General features: G+C 45.8%; 1 pseudogene across 1 annotated transcript in view; it reads left to right on the forward strand.

Moving 5' to 3' along the window:
* Positions 1 to 20,537, forward strand: part of LOC311106163 (S-adenosyl-L-methionine-dependent tRNA 4-demethylwyosine synthase TYW1-like) — a 144,234-nt pseudogene that overhangs the window by 78,871 nt on the left and 44,826 nt on the right. The window contains exon 13 of the transcript in view: positions 18,102 to 18,336. The product of the transcript in view is annotated as an S-adenosyl-L-methionine-dependent tRNA 4-demethylwyosine synthase TYW1-like (transcript). The remainder of the gene's footprint in view (positions 1 to 18,101; positions 18,337 to 20,537) is intronic.

A 20,537-nucleotide genomic window follows, 5' to 3' on the forward strand; every position in this document is an offset into this window, starting at 1 on the left:
ACTGGCTGGCATTACAGGAATATGCTACATTATGATTTCTATCATATGCTGTACATGTAAATGCTGAATTTCACATGCACAGACATCGCAATGTCACTTGCTGGATGATTGAAGAGGTATGGTACAGTGTGATGATAATACAGTGCCTTGCAAAATAATTAATCCCCATTGGTGTTTTTCCTATATTATTGCATTACAACCTGTAATTTAAACTGATTTTTATTTGGATTTCATGTAATTGGCATACACAAAATAGTCCAAATTGGTGAAGTGAAATTTAAAAAATAACTTGTTTCAGAAAATTCTAAAACATAAATAACGGAAAAGTGGTGTGTGCATATGTATTCACCCCCTTTGCTATGAAGCCCTTAAATAAGATCTGGTGCAACCAATTACCTTCAGAAGTCACATAATTAGTTAAATAAAGTCCACCTGTTTGCAATCTAAGTGTCACGTGATCTGTCACATGATCTCAGTATATATACACCTGTTCTGAAAGGCCCCAGAGTCTGCAACACCACTAAGCAAGGGTCACCACCAAGCAAGCGGCACCATGAAGACCAAGGAGCTCTCCAAACAGGTCAGGGACAAAGTTGTGGAGAAGTACAGATCAGGGTTGGGTTATAAAAAGCACCATTATATCCATTATTAAAAAATAGAAAGAAAAAGGTACCACAACAAACCTGCCAAGAGAGGGCCGCCAACCAAAACTCACGGAACAGGCAAAGAGGGCATTAATCAGACAGGCAACAAAGAGACCAAAGATAACCCTGAAGGAGCTGCAAAACTCCACAGCGGAGCTTGGAGTATCTGTCCATGGGACCACTTTAAGCCGTACACTCCACAGAGCTGGGCTTTACGGAAGAGTGTCCAGAAAAAAGCCATTGCTTAAACAAAAAAATAAGCAAACACATTTGGTGTTCGCCAAAAGCCATGTGGGAGACTCCCCAAACATATGGAAGAAGGTACTCTGGTCAGATGAGACTAAAATTGAGCTTTTTTGGCCATCAAGGAAAACGTTATGTGTGGCGCAAACCCAACACCTCTCATCACCCCGAGAACACCATCCCCACAGTGAAGCATGGTGGTGGCAGCATCATGCTGTGGGGATGTAGGGCGGCAGGTAGCTTAGTGGTTAAGAGCGTTGTGCCAGTAACCGAAAGGTCGCTGGTTCTAATCCCTGAGGCGACTAGGTGAAAAATCTGTCGATGTGCCCTTGAGCAAGGCACTTAACCCTAATTGCTCCTGTAAGTCGCTCTGGATAAGAGCGTCTGCTAAATGACCAATTATTTATTTATTTATTTATGTTTTTCATCGGCAGGGACTGGGAAACTGTTCAGAATTGAAGGAATGATGGATGGCGCTGGCGCTAAATACAGGGAAAGTCTTGAGGGAAACCTGTTTCAGTCTTCCAGAGATTTGAGACTGGGATGGAGGTTCACCTTCCAGCAGGACAATGACACTAAGCATCCTGCTAATGCAACACTTGAGTGGTTTAAGGGGAAACATATAAATGTCTTGGAATGGCCTAGTCAAAGCCCAGACTTCAATCCAATAGAGAATCTGTGGTATGACTTAAAGATTGCTGTACACCAGTGGAATCCATCCAACTTGAAGGAGCTGGAGCAGTTTTGCCTTGAAGAATGGGCAAAAATCCCAGTGGCTAGATGTGCCAAGCTTATAGAGACATACCCCAAGAGCCCTGCAGCTGTAATTGTTGCAAAAGGTGGCTATACAAAGTATTGACTTTGGGGGGGTGAGTAGTTGGCACGCTCAAGTTTTCTGTTTTTTTGTCTTATTTCTTTTTTGTTTCACAATAAAACATATTTTGCATCTTCAAAGTGGTAGACATGTTGTGTAAATCAAATGATACAAACCCCCAAAAAATCCATTTTAATTCCAGGTTGTAAGGCAACAAAATAGGAAAAATGCCAAGGGGGGTGAATACTTTCGCAAGCCATTGTATATGTTCATACATCAGTGTGCTGGTCCTTTATTGTGGCCGAGGTTAGTGGAAATGTCTATTTCCTCATGATTATAATGATATACAGTACTAGGAGCACTGTAGTGCAATGTGATTCTATTCATTATCATATTTTCTCTGTGCTTGAAATGAGAGAAATATGAATACGAAAATAGGAAAGGTCTGTTTATGCCATTAGGGAGTTTTGAGTGACAAATAATGGCAATAACCTCTGCAGCTTTCTACTCCAGTTTATTTAGATCATCAACAATACGCCCGTGGAATGGGAATCTCAGTGTTTCTTTGTAATTCATTCCAAGCCTACATTTAATGGTCTGCTTCTCAGCTTCTTGAGGAAACTCAACTCAACTCTGGGACTGATTAGTGAACAGTAACCCCCAAACAAATCTCTGAATATGCAAGTCACTGGCGAAGTCTGGGATTGAACCCGTCTTCATTTCATTGTACCCTCTGGAAATTGCAAGGAACTACAGATGTAGGCTATATTATAAGTCGAGTTTTACAGTAACCCTCTCTTATTCTCCCAAGACTTATGTTCCCTGTGAAATGTTTCAGAGAGAGAGAGAGAGAGAGAGAGAGAGAGAGAGAGAGAGAGAGAGAGAGAGAGAGAGAGAGAGAGAGAGAGAGAGAGAGAGAGAGAGAGAGAGAGAGAGAGAGAGAGAGAGAGAGAGAGAGAGAGAGAGAGAGAGAGAGAGAGAGAGAGAGAGAGAGAGAGAGAGAGAGAGAGAGAGAGAGAGAGAGAGAGAGAGAGAGAGAGAGAGAGAGAGAGAGAGAGAGAGAGAGACTTAATATTTGGTGAAAGTTCTGTCACTATCATTTGCTGTCGTATCGCACCTCAGAGCGGAAGAGAAGCATTGTCTGCCATCCGCCTTGAAAACAGTTCATGAAGTTCACTCAAAATGCAATGCACAGGAGAAATAGAAGAGGGGTAATTTTTGTTCTAACTTCAAAGAAGAGGACCTTGACCTTGCTAGCAGCACATGTTTTCCATCTGAATAGAATAGTTGGAACTCCAACGCCTTTGTCAATGGTGACGTTCCGCAGAATAACTATTTATATTTTGTTATTCCTTTTATTACACACTCACTCACCGTCTGACGGACACAGCCATTCAACACAACATTCTCTCCTTCTCCACACATTCTCACTCACACACACACACACACACACACACACACACACACACACACACATACAGTTGAAGTCGGAAGTTTACATACACTTAGGTTGGAGCCATTAAAACTCATTTTTCAACCACTCCACATATTTCTTGTTAACAAACTACAGCTTTGGCAAGTCGGTTAGGACATCTACTTTGTGCATGATACAAGTAATTTTTCCAACAATTGTTTACAGACAGATTATTTCACTTATAATTCACTGTATCACAATTCCAGTGGGTCAGAAGTTTACATACACTAAGTTGACTGTGCCTTTAAACAGCTTGGAAAATTCCAGAAAATGATGTCATGGCTTTAGAAGCTTATGATAGGCTAATTGACATCATTTGAGTCAATTGGAGGTGTACCTGTGGATGTATTTCAAGGCCTACCTTCAAACTCAGCGCCTCTTTGCTTGACATCATTGGAAAATCAAAAGAAATCAGCCAAGACCTCAGAAAAAATACTGTAGACCTCCACAAGTATGGTTCATCCATGGGAGCAATTTCCAAACGCTTGAAGGTACCACGTTCATCTGTACAAACAATAGTACGCAAGTATAAACACCATGGGACCGTCATACCGCTCAGGAAGGAGACACGTTCTGTCTCCTAGAGATTAACGTATTTTGGTGCGAAAAGTGCAAATCAATCCCAGAACAACAGCAAAGGACCTTGTGAAGATGCTGGAGGAAACAGATACAAAAGTATCTATATCCACAGTAAAACGAGTCCTATATCGACATAACCTGAAAGGCCGCTCAGGAAGGAAGAAGCCACTGCTCCAAAACCGCCATAAAAAAAGCCAGACTACGGTATACAACTGCACATGGGGACAAAGATCGTACTTTTTGGAGAAATGCCCTCTGGTCTGATGAAATAAAAATAGAACTGTTTGGCCATAATGACCATCGTTATGTTTGGAGGAAAAAGGGGTTTGCTTGCAAGCCGAAGAACACCATCCCAACCGTGAAGCACGGGGGTGGCAGCATCATGCTGTGGGGGTGCTTTGCTGCAGGAAGGACTGGTGCACTTCACAAAATAGATGGCGTCATGAAGAAGGAAAACTATGTGGATATATTGAAGCAACATCTCAAGACATCAGTCAGGAAGTTAAAGCTTGGTCGCAAATGGGTCTTCCAAATGGACAATGACCCCAAGCATACTTCCAAAGTTGTGGCAAAATGGCTTAAGGACAACAAAGTAAAGGTATTGGAGTGGCCATCACAAAGCCCTGACCTCAATCCTATAGAAAATTTGTGGGCAGAACTTAAAAAGCTTGTGTGAGCAAGGAGGCCTACAAACCTGACTCAGTTACACCAGCTATGTCAGGAGGAATGGGCCAAAATTCACCCAACTTATTGTGGGAAACTTGTTGAAGGCTACCCGAAATGTTTGACCCAAGTTAAACAATTTAAAGGCAATGCTACCAAATACTAATTGAGTGTATGTAAACGTCTGACTCACTGGGAATGTGATGAAAGAAATAAAAGCTGAAATAAATCATTCTCTCTACTATTATTCTGACATTTCATATTCTTAAAATAAACTGGTGATCCTAACTGACCTAAGACAGGGAAATTGTGCTAGGATTAAATGTCAAGAATTGTGAAAAACTGAGTTTAAATGTATATGGCTAAGGTATATATAAACTTCCGACTTCAACTGTACATGCAAGATGGCGTAGTAGTGCGGTCGTATATTGTGTTGTGTCCTCATGTAAATATACTGTTTTTTAAATGTTTTTTTGTCTTTTATTTCTTATATATTTCTCTATCTCACTTTCCTTTAACTAAATATACTTTCCTGAAACCTGCCTCACGTAATGTGGAACGGATTCTATTATTTCTTTATTTTTATCAAGAACCTACGGCTGAAACTAGCCAGCTAGCCAGCTAACTAGCTACTTGCTATTAGCCACCGTTAGCGGTCTTCACCACTGTCCGTGGCCTGCACTACCTACCAGCCAGCTCTAGCCTGGACAATTATCGGCCAGTCTGCACAGCGCGATATTGACCCACAGCATATCGGATTTTCTGCCAGAATCACTGAATCACTGGACCTTATCACCGGACAATCGCAACTAGCTAGCTGCAACCGAATGGCTGTTGTTGGCTAATCACCACTTCCCGACATACAAGTTAGCCCTAAGCTAGCCTCGAGCCCATCTCCCAGCTATCTACCTCTCTGTCAACCGGACGGGACCATCTAGTGTCGACACGGAGCCCCGCCGATCCATCACGACTGGTCTGCCGACGTAATCGTCTGATGTGGTTTCAACAGGCTTCCCGTTGCGACGACCACGAAGATCCATCTGCTAGCCCCGGCCCGCAAGCACGCGCAATCAACAGCCGTGCCTCCTGCTCGCCTGTGCTTTAGTAGCCCATGATCTGATCCCGGACTTACTTAGTGCTGTTCACTGGACCTTATGATCACTCAGCTACACAGCTAATGCCTGCTGGACTGTTTCTTTACATGGTACCCCATCCTGTTTATCTGTTTAGCCTCAGCCCAGTTGTTGTCTTAGCCCTCTCAAATATCACCTGTTATTGCGTTATGCCTCTCTCCCATGTCAATATGCCTAGCCTATTGCTGTTTGGGTTAGTTCTTATTATACAATTTCACTGTAGAGCCCCAAGTTCAGCTCAACCAGCCTCAGAGAGCTCCTTTGTCCCACCACCCATACACGCGGAGACCAGCTCAATCGGTACCTCCAGTGATGCTATCTCTTTCATAGTTACCCAATGCTTAGGTGTACCTCCCCTGTACTCATATCCTTGTCTGTACATAATGCCCTGAATCTATTCTACAACACCCGGAAATCTGCCCCTTTTCTCTGTACCCAACGCACTAGAAGACCAGTTCTTAAAGCCTTTAGCCGTATCCTTATTCTATTCCTCCTCTGTTCCTCTGGTGATGTAGAGGTTAACCCAGGCCCTGTAGCCCCCAGTATCACTCCTACCCCCCAGGCGCTATCATTTGTTGACTTCTGTAACCGTAAAAGCCTTGGTTTCTTGAATGTTAACATGTTTGAGTTATTCACTGTGTTAGCACACTCTGCCAACCCTGATGTTCTAGCAGTGACTGAATCGTGGCTTAGGAAGGCCACCAAAAATTCAGAAATTTCCATTCCGAACTACAACATTTTCCGTCTAGATAGAACTGCCAAAGGGGGCGGAGTTGCAATCTAATGTTGTAGTTAGATATGTGAATTGCTTGCCCCCCATCTATCCTCAGAGTTTGTACTGCTTGGTGAACTAAACTGGGATATGTAGGCCATCCTACAATCTAAACTAGATGCCCTCAATCTCACACAAATTATCAAGGACCCTACCAGGTACAACCCTAAACCCGTAAACATGGGCACCCTCATAGATGTCATCCTGACTAATTTACCCTCTAAATACACCTCTGCTGTCTTCAACCAGGATCTCAGGGATCACTGCCTCATTGCCTGCGTCCGTAATGGGTCCGCGGTCAAACGACCACCCCTCATCAATATCAAACGCTCCCTAAAACACTTCAGCGAGCAGGCCTTTCTAATTGACCTGGCCTGGGTATCCTGGATGGATATTAACCTCATTCCATCAGTAGAGGATGCCTGGATGTTCTTCAAATGTGCTTTCCTCTCCATCTTAAATAAGCATGTCCCATTCAAAAAAGTCAGAACTAAGAACAGATATAGCCCCTGGTTCACCCCAGACTTGACTGCCCTTGACCAGCACAAAAACATCCTGTGGCGTACTGCATTAGCATCAAACAGCCCCCGCGATATGCAACTTTTCAGGGAAGTCAGGAAACAATATACACAATCAGTAAGGAAAGCAAAGGCTCAGTTTTTCAAACAGAAATGTGCATCCTATAGCACTAACTCCAAAAAGTTTTGGGACACTGTAAAGTCCATGGAGAATAAGAGCACCTCCTCCCAGCTACCCATTGCACTGAGGCTAGAAAACACTGTCACCACCGATAAATCCACGATAATCGAGAATTTCAATAAGCATTTTGCTACGGCTGGCAATGCTTTCCACCTGGCTACCCCTACCCCGTCCACCAGCTCTGCACCCTCCGCTGCAACTTGCCCATACCAGCTCTGCACCCTCCGCTGCAACTTGCCCATGCCCCCCCCCCCCGCTTCTCCTTCACCCAAATTCAGATAGCTGATGTCCTGAAAGAGCTGCAAAATCTGGACCCCTACAAATCAGCTGGGCTAGACAATCTGGACCCTTTCTTTCTAAAATTAGCTTCCGAAATTGTCGCAAACCGTATTACTAGCCTGTTCAACCTCTCTTTCGTATCGTCTGAGATCCCCAGAGATTGGAAAGCTGCCGTGGTCATCCCCCTCTTCAAAGGGGGTGACACTCTAGATCCAAACTGTTACAGACCTATATCCATCCTGCCCTGCCTTTCGAAAGTATTTGAAAGCCAAGTTACAAACAGATCATGTTATGGCTATGGTTCAACCCAGCACTCAGAGAAACCAACACGACAAAGGGAGTGGAAGAAACAAAAATATTTTTAATAAAAGTTCAAATTGTCTAAGTCCAAAAACAACTGAAGTAAAGGAACAGAGTGGGCTAGTCGGCTCCGGAGGAAGGAGAGGCTGAGGCAGGCAGGCAGGCAGGCAGGCAGGCAGGCAGACCGACAGGCAGGAAGGCAGGCAGGTTGGGAGGTATGTCCGAAACTAAAGACAAAACAAACGACAGGTTAAGGAGAGTGGAGAGCCAGGCTGAAGACAAAGACAAAATACTTTACTGGTGAGCCAAGTTACCGCTCTGGTAAGAACAACGATCTGGCGCCGGTGGAGAGCCATGCCCAGGAATAAGTAGTGCAGGTTGATGAGAGAATAGGATGCAGCTGCGTAGGCAGGAATCACTGGAAACAACCCGCAGCTGCACAGGAGAGGCAGATCCTGAGCACGCCCCCTGCTCCACTCCAGACACACCCACATAAAGGGGACAAACACACATACAACAGAAAAAGAGGGGACAAAACAAGGAGGAAGGGAAACAGAAAAGGGAGAGACAAGCTGCCCACATAACAGTACCCCCCCCTCAATGGTCGCCACCTGGCGACCCACCAGGCCTGTCAGGGTTGTCGTGATGGAAGTCCGTGATCAGCTGAGGATCCAACACAAAACGCTTAGGGACCCAAGACCTCTCCTCTGGTCCATAACCTTCCCAATCGACTAGGTATTGGAGACCCCTACCCCGCCTCCGAGAGTCCAGGAGCCTACTGACGGTGTAGGCCGGATGGTCGTCAATGAGGCGAACAGGTGGAGGTGGATCAGCCGGCGGACACAAAAGGCTGGAGGACACAGGTTTCAGTTGGGAGACGTGGAAGGTAGGGTGTATCTTCATGGCTGAAGGCAACTTCAAACGAACCGCAGCGGGGTTAATGATGGACTCCACCACAAACGGACCCAGGTACCGAGGAGACAGCTTGCGTGATTTGGTACGAAGAGGTACGTTCTTAGATGACAGCCAAACCTCTTGACCAGGATGAAACACAGGTGCGGGAGTCCTACTCCTATCCGCTGTTGTCTTGTTCCTGTCGGTGGTCCGAAGCAATGCTTCCCGAGCGTCGCTCCACACTCTCTGGCAGCGGCGGAGGTTCTCCTGAACCGAAGGAACAGCCAATTCCTTCTCCTGAGCAGGAAACAGAGGGGGTTGATAACCCATGGTAACCTCGAAGGGTGAAAGACCGGTGGCAGAGGCGGTGAGGGAGTTGTGGGCGTACTCTATCCAGGGCAGATGTTTAGCCCAGGATGATGGATGTTGAGCAGCCACACAACGAAGGGTTGCTTCGAGGTTTTGATTGGCTCTTTCTGTTTGACCGTTGGTCTGGGGATGAAACCCTGAGGACAGACTAACGGAAGCACCCAAAGCAGAACAGAAACCCTTCCAAACACGGGAAGTAAACTGTGGGCCTCTATCAGATACGATGTCCACAGGTATTCCATGGGGACGGAATACATGTTGGACTAGGAGGTCCGCTGTCTCACTGGCAGACGGTAATTTTGGTAATGCTATATAGTGGACAGATTTAGAGAATCTGTCCACAATGGTAAGTATAGTATCATTACCTTCAGACTTGGGTAGGCCGGTGACAAAATCCATGGCAATGTGGGACCAGGGACGGCTGGGAACTGGGAGGGGTAGCAGCAGCCCCGAAGGGGACTGATGGGAGGCTTTGCCCCGAGCACAGGTTGAACAGGCTGCCACAAAAGCCCGAACGTCAGTTTCCATTGAAGGCCACCAAAAATGTCTCCTAAGCAGCGTCAACGTGCGTCTCATCCCAGGGTGACCAGCAAAACGGGAGGTGTGAATCCACTGCAACACCTGAGACCGGACCGTCTCGGGAACAAAGAGTAGGTTGGGAGGTCCATCACCCGGTCCCGGGTCCGTGGCAAGTGCAGTCTTCACAAGAGACTCGATCTCCCACTGAACAGCCGCCACGACGCATGAGGAAGGCAGGACTGCCTCAGGCTCGCTGGTCTCCGAAGGGTCAGCAAACTGGCGGGACAAAGCATCTGGTTTAACATTTCTTGACCCCGGTCTGTATGTAAGAATAAAGTTAAACCTACTAAAAAACAGGGCCCATCTGGCTTGGCGTGAGTTGAGTCTCTTAGTGGCTTGGATGTAAGCCAAGTTTTTGTGGTCAGTCCAGACCACAAACGGCAATTCAGCTCCATCCAGCCAGTGCCGCCATTCTTCCAGTGCAAGCTTGACCGCCAGCAGTTCCCGGTTTCCAACGTCGTAATTCCGTTCTGTGGGTGACAATTTCTTGGAGAAGAAAGCACAGGGGTGAAGCCTTTGGTCAGTGGGGGAGCGCTGGGAGAGGACTGCTCCCACACCTGAGTCCGACGCGTCCACCTCCACAACAAACTGCAGAGAGGTATTGGGGTGTATCAACACGGGGGAGGTGGAAAACAGTTCCTTCAAAACCCCTACCGCCTGCTCCGCCTCAGGGGACCACCGAAAAGGGACTTTAGGAGATGTGAGTCTTGTAAGGGGTGCCACCACTCTACTAAAACCCTTAATGAATCTACGGTAGAAGTTAGCAAAGCCCAAAAATCGTTGAAGTTGCTTACGGGTGGTGGGTGTGGGCCATTCCGTCACTGCCCGGATCTTCTCGGGGTCCGCCTTCACCTGCCCGCTCTCAATTATGAATCCAAGGAACGATGTAGACTGTTTGTGGAACTCACACTTCTCTGCTTTGACGTACAGCTTGTTCTCCAAGAGCCGTTGAAGAACTTGACGGACGTGTGACTCATGCTCCTCGGGTGACTTGGAAAAAACAAGAATATCATCCAGGTATACAAAGACAAAACGGTTCAAAAAATCCCTAAGAACATCGTTCACCATGGCTTGGAAAACCGCAGGGGCATTTGAAAGCCCAAAGGGCATGACCAAATACTCAAAATGTCCCAGTGGAGTGTTGAAAGCGGTTTTCCACTCATCTCCCTTTCGGATTCGGACAAGGTGATAAGCATTCCTGAGGTCGAGCTTGGAAAACACTGTGGCGCCATGCAGAGGTTCAAAAGCTGAGTTGATGAGTGGAAGGGGATACTTGTTTTTAACAGTTATGTTGTTTAAACCCCTGAAATCGATACAGGGGCGTAACGACTTGTCCTTCTTTTCCACGAAAAAGAAACCTGCACCCAAAGGAGACGACGAGGGACGGATTATGCCCGAGACCAGAGAATCACCAATGTACTGCTCCATTGCCTCTCTTTCCGGTCGGGACAGATTGTATAACCGACTAGAGGGCAAGGGAGCACCAGGAAGCAGTTCAATAGGGCAATCATAAGGCCTATGTGGTGGTAGAGACAGAGCCTTGTCCTTACTGAAAACCTCCGCTAAGTCATGGTATTCTTTGGGGACAGATGACAGATCAAGAGGAGCTGAGGGAGGAGTTGGGTTACACTTAGTGGGGGGAACCGCTGACCTCAGGCACTCGGAATGGCAGTTAGTGCTCCAACTGAGAATGGTGTGACGTGTCCAATCAATTTGTGGGTTGTGAAGAGCCAACCAGGGGAAGCCAAGGATTAGGGAGGTAGCTGAGCCAGACATAACTCTTAGCTGAATGCTTTCACAATGATTGCCAGAAATCACTAGGGAAACGGGGGTGGTTTGATGAGTTATCTCCGCGAGGAGGCGCCCATCAAGGGCTGTGACCCGGATGGGGGTAGGTAGTGGCTCCATGGGGATACGAGCTTGTGTAACGAACTGGTGGCTAATAAAGTTGTCTTCTGCACCTGAGTCTATGAGAGCTGAGAGTGGCAGGGAATGACTCTGGAAACGTAAGGTTACAGGTACTTGTAATCGGGGAATGATGGGTTCAGGATCTAACTCTGGGCTCGCAAGTAGACCCACCGTTACGAGCGAGCCTTGTCTTTTGGCCGCTTAGGGCATGTAGCCAGAATGTGTGTGGCGTCTCCACAGTACAGGCACTCACCCGCCTGGAGGCGCCGTTGCCGCTCAGCTGGAGGTAGTCGAGCTCGACCCACTTGCATAGGTTCCTCCTCTGTGCTCGGGATGGAATCAGGAACAAGAAGCTGCCGACTCCGGAGAGGCGAGACTCGAGTGGTTGGAGGCTGGGGAACTCGTCCTCCTAGATGTGGCCGATCGCCTCTCTCCCGACGCCTCTCCCGCAACCGATTGTCTAGCTTGATGGACAGGGAAACGAGAGAATGTAAATCATGTGGCTCATCACGAGCAGCCAGTTCATCCTTAATGGCTTCATTCAAACCGTTTAGAAATGCTCCTTGAAGTGCCACATTGTTCCACTTGGAGTCCGCTGCCAACGTCCAGAACTCAATAGAGTACTCTGCCACACTGTTAGAACCCTGCCTCAAATTAAAAAGTATCTTGGAGGAATTACCCACATGGTCAGGATGGTCAAAAACAGTCTTCAATTTAGCAGAAAAACCAGCGAAAGTCAATCCAGTCCAAGTTTGATTTGAGCACACAGCCTCAGCCCAAACCAGAGCTCTCCCTCTTAACAACCCCAGAACATAATGTACCTTAGAGGAATCAGTAGAAAATGACAGTGGTCTCTGCCGAAAAATCAAGTCACACTGAAGCAAAAATCCCCGGCACTTGTCCAATTCACCATGGAACGGTTCAGGCGACGTGACAGGGGGTTCCCGATGGAACGAAGCCTGCATCATGTCCGAGGAACCAACTTGGGGTGCATCAAACTGGGGGTCAGAGAGAGATGGAGAACTGATAACAGACAAATTAGAGACTTGTGTAGTTAACTGAGTCACCTGGTTCAGCAGTTGATGATTATTTTCCAAAAGAGTCCGAATCAGTTGGTCATGCTGTCCTAGCAACGTTCCTTGAGCCTGGATAGCTTGTTGGAAGCTGTCTTCGTTTGCCCCGTGCTGTCTCTCTGTTGGGTCCATGGCCAGATCGTTCTGTTATGGCTATGGTTCAACCCAGCACTCAGAGAAACCAACACGACAAAGGGAGTGGAAGAAACAAAAATATTTTTAATAAAAGTTCAAATTGTCTAAGTCCAAAAACAACTGAAGTAAAGGAACAGAGTGGGCTAGTCGGCTCCGGAGGAAGGAGAGGCTGAGGCAGGCAGGCAGGCAGGCAGGCAGGCAGGCAGGCAGGCAGACCGACAGGCAGGAAGGCAGGCAGGTTGGGAGGTATGTCCGAAACTAAAGACAAAACAAACGACAGGTTAAGGAGAGTGGAGAGCCAGGCTGAAGACAAAGACAAAATACTTTACTGGTGAGCCAAGTTACCGCTCTGGTAAGAACAACGATCTGGCGCCGGTGGAGAGCCATGCCCAGGAATAAGTAGTGCAGGTTGATGAGAGAATAGGATGCAGCTGCGTAGGCAGGAATCACTGGAAACAACCCGCAGCTGCACAGGAGAGGCAGATCCTGAGCACGCCCCCTGCTCCACTCCAGACACACCCACATAAAGGGGACAAACACACATACAACAGAAAAAGAGGGGACAAAACAAGGAGGAAGGGAAACAGAAAAGGGAGAGACAAGCTGCCCACATAACAGATCACTGACCATTTCAAATCCCACCGTACCTTCTCCGCAATGCAATCTGGTTTCCGAGCTGGTGATGGGTGCACCTCAGCCACGCTCAAGGTCCTAAATGATATAATAACCGCGATCGATAAAAGACAGTACTGTGCAGCCGTCTTCATCGACCTGATCAAGGCTTTTATCTCTGTCAATCACCGCATTCTTATTGGCAGACTAAATAGCCTTGGTTTCTCAAATGACTGCCTCGCCTGGTTCACCAACTACTTCTCAGATAGAGTTCAATGTGTCAAATCGGAGGGCCTGTTGTCTGGACTTCTGGCAGTCTCAATGGGGGTGCCACAGGGTTCAATTCTCGGGCCGACTCTTTTCTCTGTGTATATCAATGATGTCGCTCTTGCTGCTGGTGACTCTCAGATCCACCTCTACGCAGACGACACCATTTTGTAGACATCTGGCCCTTCATTGGATACTGTGTTAACAAACCTCCAAATGAGCTTCAATGCCATACAACACTCCTTCCGTGGCCTCCAACTGCTCTTAAACGCTAGTAAAACTAAATGCATGCTTTTCAATCGAACACTGCTTGCACCCGCCCGACTAGAATCACTACTCTCGGCGGGTCTGACTTAGAATATGTGGACAACTACAAATACCTAGGTGTCTGGTTAGACCGTAAACTCTCCTTCCAGACTCACATTAAGCATTTCCAATCCAAAGTTAAATCTAGAATCGGCTTCCTATTTCGCAACAAAGCCTCCTTCACTCATGCTGCTAAACATGCCCTCGTAAAACTGACTATCCTACCGATTCTTGACTTTGGCGATGTCATTTACAAAATAGCTTCCAACACTCTACTCAGCAAATTGGATTTAGTCTATCACAGTGCCATCCGTTTTGTCACCAAAGCCCCATACACTACCCACCATTGTGACCTATACGCTCTCGTTGGCTGGCCCTCACTACATATTCGTCGCCAAACCCACTGGCTCCAGGTCATCTATAAATCACTTCTAGGCAAATCCCCGCCTTAGATCATTGGTCACCATAGCAACACCCACCCGTAGTATGCGTTCCAGCAGGTATATCTCACTGGTCCTCCCCAAAGCCAACACCTCCTTTGGCCGCCATTCCTTCCAGTTCTCTGCTGCAAATGACTGGAACGAACTGCAAAAATCTCTGAAGCTGGAGACACTTATCTCCCTCACTAACTTTAAGCTTCAGTTGTCAGAGCAGCTTACTGATTACTGCACCTGTACACAGCCCATCTGTAATTAACCCACCCAACTACCTCATCCCCATTATTTACATTGTTATTTATTTTGCTCATTTGCACCCCAGTATCTCTATTTGCACATCATCTTCTGCACATCTATCACTCCAGTGTTAATACTAATTTGTAATTATTTTGCACTATGGCCTATTTATTGCCTTACCTCCATAATTTACTACATTTGCACACACTGTATATAGATGTTCTATTGTGTTATTGACTGTACGTTTTCTTAATTCCATATGTAACTCTGTGTTGTAGTTTTTATCGCACTGCTTTGCTTTATCTTGGCCAGGTCTCAGTTGTAAATGAGAACTTGTTGTCAACTGGCTTACCTGGTTAAATAAAGGTGAAATAAAAAAAATAAAAAATACACACTCATTCCCCCCATGTTTTTGTGTTGCTCTGACTGAGTCACCCAATGAATGAATTCCAAGAAGTGACCTGAGGAACAGTAGGAAATGTAGACTCCACTCCTATAACCCTGAGTCTTTTCAGACACCGGATGTGTTCTTTCTTTGGAGAATTTATATGACAACATGAAGTTGCTACATGGGAAGTGGTAACTGAGAAAACGGGACAGAGATGTGTTAAATATCTTGTCTGATTAGAATATGCTGTTTTAGTGTTGTTTATCTGTGTATGTAATCTATGGAGTCGGATTCTGATGTTTCTTTACAGTGGTTTTCTATTAGAGGTTTCTAGAAGATGAGTCACAACTCTCCTCCCCAACTCTCCCCTCCTATCCTTTTAGGGTAGCCTGATTTACCCAGTATTAGAAGAATACCCAATGCATCTGTGTTTCTCTCAAAGCTTTTAACAGTGTGTGAGCGCAGGCACACACACACACACACACACACACACACACACACACACACACACACACACACACACACACACACACACTCCCTCTGACATTGTATCGAATTCAATCGCCTTCATTAGCCCTTTTCTAGAAAGCAGTGGAAGAAAAACTGCACTCAGTGGCCTCGTAGCATAATAGCCTTGAAAATATATGTGGGCTGTAAAATGTTTTATTGGGATCTGTTAATTTCCTGGCTACAAACAGCTTGCCAGCTTCCCCCCCCTGAGACTGCAGTCTACTCCACTCTAGACAATGGACAGGTTTATTACAGCTCCATGTGTGAAGCTCTTTTCACTGTACATCTTGTGGTAAATGCAGTCTAATGGATTGCTGTAGTTGCATCTGTATCAGGTGTTTCACCAGGTATCAAAGTGATTTACTCAACGTTCAGGGAAGTCATCCTCATCCACTACCAATGAATGTTTTTAGCACTTAATAAAACACATTTCATGGCAGAAAAACATTTGCATAGTCATAGTCATGGTTAGCGTATTTTTTTTTTTTTGTTAAGTGAGCAAATTACTGGTAGACTGTATAAACTGCTGTCTGCTTATAATGGACCCCATTATCACTTAGTGTTAGTACCTGTACCCAATGGTTTTAATTCGGTTCCACCGGGTTCGGTTTCCGCAGCTTTCTCTCTCTGTCTAGCTCTCTCTCTCTCTCTCTCTCTCTCTCGCATTCCCTTCTCCCTGGCCCAGTGACTCGTGATGACGTAGCTCTGTACAATATAGTGATAGATGGTGCCGTATTGGCGGACATACATGGTATATAAGGTATGGCTGAAGAAGTGGTTGTGGGTCAATGTATCCTTTTGCGTGATGTATGGGATGCATACAAGAAGGTTGCTTCTGAAGGACAAGGGAGTTGCATACATATTTTTTTGTGTGCATGTAAATTGGTTTAAAACCATGCCTACGATTCTATATAAAGTATATCTACATTATACGATATATAAAAACTATCAATAATAGATAAAGCACCTGTGCCAGGCAAGTGATGCTGGCAGACTCATAATATTACAAAAAAACGGTCTGCCTGCCTGCCTGCCTGCCAATCTCTCTACGGAAGAGGCAGAGACACTAACAGAGGCAGTGAGTTGGCCCATAATGATCCCTTCTCTCCGTGTGGCTCACAGCTCCCTCTCATGGTGGGCTCCACCCCCATCCCTTGTTCACAAGCTCTCCTCTCTTCCACTGATCCTCTCTTCTCTCATTCTGACCATTCTATCTTTCTCTCTGCTCTGCTCTCCAACCTGGCCTCATCTCTGTGCTGAGGGATTGATGGAGCTGTGCTGTAGCTGCTCTGTTGGCTTTGGAGGGGAGGTGGCTGTAAATACCTCACCTCCCTTTCTTCCTCCCTGGCACCATGGCCACATTATCCATACACCACTGAGCTGAAGGGGCCAGAGCCACCTCTAATCCTCTTCTCAGAGAGGGAGAAGGGTACAGAGAGAGCGAGAGAGAAAGGGAGTGAGATAGAAGGAGAGAAAGAAGTGTAGGATCAGGGGAGTGTGTATCCAGTTCCCCTTCTCTTCTCTTCTTCTCTCCCATCGCCATTCACTTACTGTCTTTCTGCTAGCGCTAACCTCTTATTTTCTCTCCTCACCTATTTACTTTGAGAAAAAAAGGCGGTATGAAGTATACTGTACATAGTGTAGATGTGAAATATGAGGCAGTTAGTCATGGGAGAACCGTTCCTTTGCCAGGGAATGTGGGTTAGCCTATTTATTTCTACCCCCATTCCATTTCGTGTTGGTGTGTTCCTGACAGTCACAGGTTAATAGATTGCCAGGGGACATCATCAGGTGGTGTCTCGCCCCAGGTTGACAGGTGTTATTGGCGATGACAGTGATGGAGGTTGACCTGTTTGATTGAGAATGATAGAAGGAGCCTCTTACAGACAGTTCCAGGGGATGTTTTTCATGTCATTCTATCCTACAGACATGGGGTAACCGTCCGGGAAACACCCTAGCAGTGTACAGAATTGCGGAGATCTTACAAAAAACATAACACTTCAAATACACTGCACAGCACTTACATTTTATTCTAAATGTGCAGCTTGTGGTTGCATCATGTCTCTCTCTCTCACTCTCCCTCGGTCACGACAGACAGATGGGGGTGAGGCATGAAGCATCATCACAATCTGGAGAGAGACACGAGTGACATTTATAAATGTATTAATCCTTCTATACGTCCAATCCTGGCCCTCTCAATTGAGCATGTATTTTACTGTGCTGTGTTTATAATCAACAGTGATTACATCATAAAGGTCATTCAACTATGGGGCAGCAAGTAGCCTGGTGGGTAGGAGCATTGGGCCAGTAACCGAAAGGTTGCTGGATCGAATACCTGAGCCGACAAGGTCATAATCTGTCTTTCTGCTCCTGAGCAAGGCAGTTAACCCCCAACAACAACTGCTCCATGGGCAACGATGACATGGATTCAATTAAGGCAGCCCCCCGCACCTCTCTGATTCAGAGGGGTTGGGTTAAATGCGGAAGACACATTTTGGTTGAATGCATTCAGTTGTACAACTGACTAGGTATCTCCCTTTCAACAGCCATCTCTTTGATAAACAGTAGTTAAAGACCACCAGTAGGTTACAGTTGTTTTTACTGTATGAAAGCATGTTGTTAAGTGGAGGGTATCCGGATTCAGATGAAAACGTTCTAGCACATATGTACCTCACTCCTCAGGGCATCTCATGATAGGATGGAAAACATATTTAGTGAGGCGCTTATGTCCAGGATTTGGATCTTTAGTGAGTGTTTATAGTATCTTGAGGTACTGTGCAATGAAGTGACCTTGAAAGCAAGTGTCCTACAAACTCTGCCTCTCTCTTTCTCTCCCCCCTCTCTCACTCTCTCTCGCTATTACTATACTTTTCTATTCTTCTCTCTCCCTCCAGCCTCCCCTCCCTCCAGAGACAGAGGACAGTATACAGACTGACTCTGGTGAAGGCGTGGAATGTAGACGAACTGAAGGCCTACTCAGAGCTCATCTCCCTGGGACAACCTGACTTCATCGAGGTCAAGGTAGGTGGTGACTGCTCCATCCCCTCCATTCCTCCGCCCTCATTCCTGTTCCATGGCAGAAGCTATAAAAACAACAATACCTAGAATTCAGAGCTCCTTGTGGAGTTCAGTCTCAAGTTGTACAGTTGTAAAGTCGTTTCTTGGAAAATCTTGTTGTCCTTTGGTAGTGTCTCTATCCACCCCCTCACTCGCCTCACTTGCCTTGTTTCTGTCTGTCTCTCTCCCCCTCTGTGATGAGGTGATTTCGAAGGAGTCAGGCGCAGGAGGGTAAATCACAGAATAACAGGATTTATTCTGAAACACAGAGTTACGCAGTAATGCGTCAAAACACTCCAGTGCGCACTGGAAAATACAAGGCACACTGGGAAATGTCCTGGCGATACAAAATACACGGAGCTCCACCGAGCTTCTCTATCCTCCACAGTAAACAATCCCACACAAAGACAAGGGGGCAGATGGAACACTTATATCTGTACTGATGAGGGGATATGAACCAGGTGTGTGTAATAAACAAGACAAAACAAATGGAATGATGAGATGAGTAGCAGCAGTGGCTAGAAGGCCGGTGACGACGAACGCCGAAGCCTGCCCGAACAAGGAGAGGTGGCAGCTTCGGAGGAAGTCGTGACACCCTCTTCTCTCTTTTCTCTCTCTTCCTCTCTCTCTGACAGTGCTGCGTTGTCATGTATATAGGGAGTAGAACCACTTAATGACCAGACTCATTTACTCTCCTCATTACGATGTTTGTGTGAAAGCAAACCAACCAACATCTCTGGCACACTGACTGACTCTACTGCAAATTAACTCATTTGGGGGGTATTTAATGAAGTCTTGATCTACAGCTGAAACTATTTGTGAACACTGAAACGGTTGTGTGTTTAGAAAACACACAAAATGTGGCAAATACCTCAGAAATACAGCTCACCCTCCCTTATATTCCTTGCAGTATGACAATAAATAATCTTTAATGACAATTTCATGGTGAAACTCCCTTTTTCATGACATCCCAGAGTCATCTCGCTGCACGCCAAACGCTGACACTTAGCTCTGCCCTGCTGTTTAATCGATATGTCCTTTAGATTTATACCCTGTACCATTAGTCATTGAGTCTCCCACCACACAGATAGTGACTATTTCCCAAATGGCACCCTATTACCTTTATATTGTAGTACTTTTGTACAGGGCCCGTAGTGCACTATATGGGGAATAGGGTGCTAATTGGGACACATGCAGTGTGTGTGTAATTCATCTGAATGGCAGGGAAACGCACTACAGGACAGTACAGTACATTGACCCTGGCGTAGTAATTAGGCTGATAAAGTATTCATGGGATGGGAGGAGGAGGAAGGCTGAGCTGTTCCCTTGTAGCACCGCCATCATCATTTGATCTATCTGCAGTTGTCATAGTGAAACACGCTGATCTGGGACCCCTGCAGTTTTTTAATTCAATGCTGTTAAAGGTGCAATATGCAGAGATCGCTCCGCCATTTCCTGGTTGCAAAAATTCTAATAGTTTGCTTAATTTCAGTTTATGAGACAAAACAAGCAATGTATAGTGTAGAGAGTCATTGTACCATCAAAGCCGGTGTGAAATATCCTTTCAAAAACCAAAAGTATTGTATTTTCAGCTGTTTAAAGCTGGTCTACAAAACCGAAAGTAAAAGATGCAAAAACGAAACTTAACAACGGGAAGCATAGAAATAGCACACATACAACAGATATACCACTTCTTAGACCTTTTAAAATTAATTAATACAAAAAGAAAAAATTGGAGGGGGTTGTTAGACTTGCTTTCAATGATAATCACAGATCTATAACTCTCATTTCTATGTACATTTTGTCGGGTCGCCCAAAAAGTTACATATCGCAGCTTTAATCTTTATTCTTTGTAGTGGTGTGGAGATTGCCGTTGTCTCAGTGACCTAAGCGAAGAGACTTGAAGGAAAAGACTCTGAAAGCAAGACAAAGGTCGCCTTGATTTGATGTAAGCTAAAAAAGAAACCATGAGAGGACCCAGACTCTTGAGAGGCCTTGTCTGGACAGCATGTGGTATGGATAGTTGGTTTGTATGAATGACAGTCTTCTTGATGACTTTTTCAGTTGGTCTTCTAGATGCGATCAGATGCCCAATTATATTTTCTGGACATTTCCATTCATCCCTTGAATGGGATGCTTAACAACATCATACACCTGACTGCTCC

The sequence above is a fragment of the Coregonus lavaretus genome, assembly GCF_964263955.1.
Source record: "Coregonus lavaretus genome assembly, chromosome: 30".
NCBI lineage: Eukaryota > Metazoa > Chordata > Actinopteri > Salmoniformes > Salmonidae > Coregonus > Coregonus lavaretus.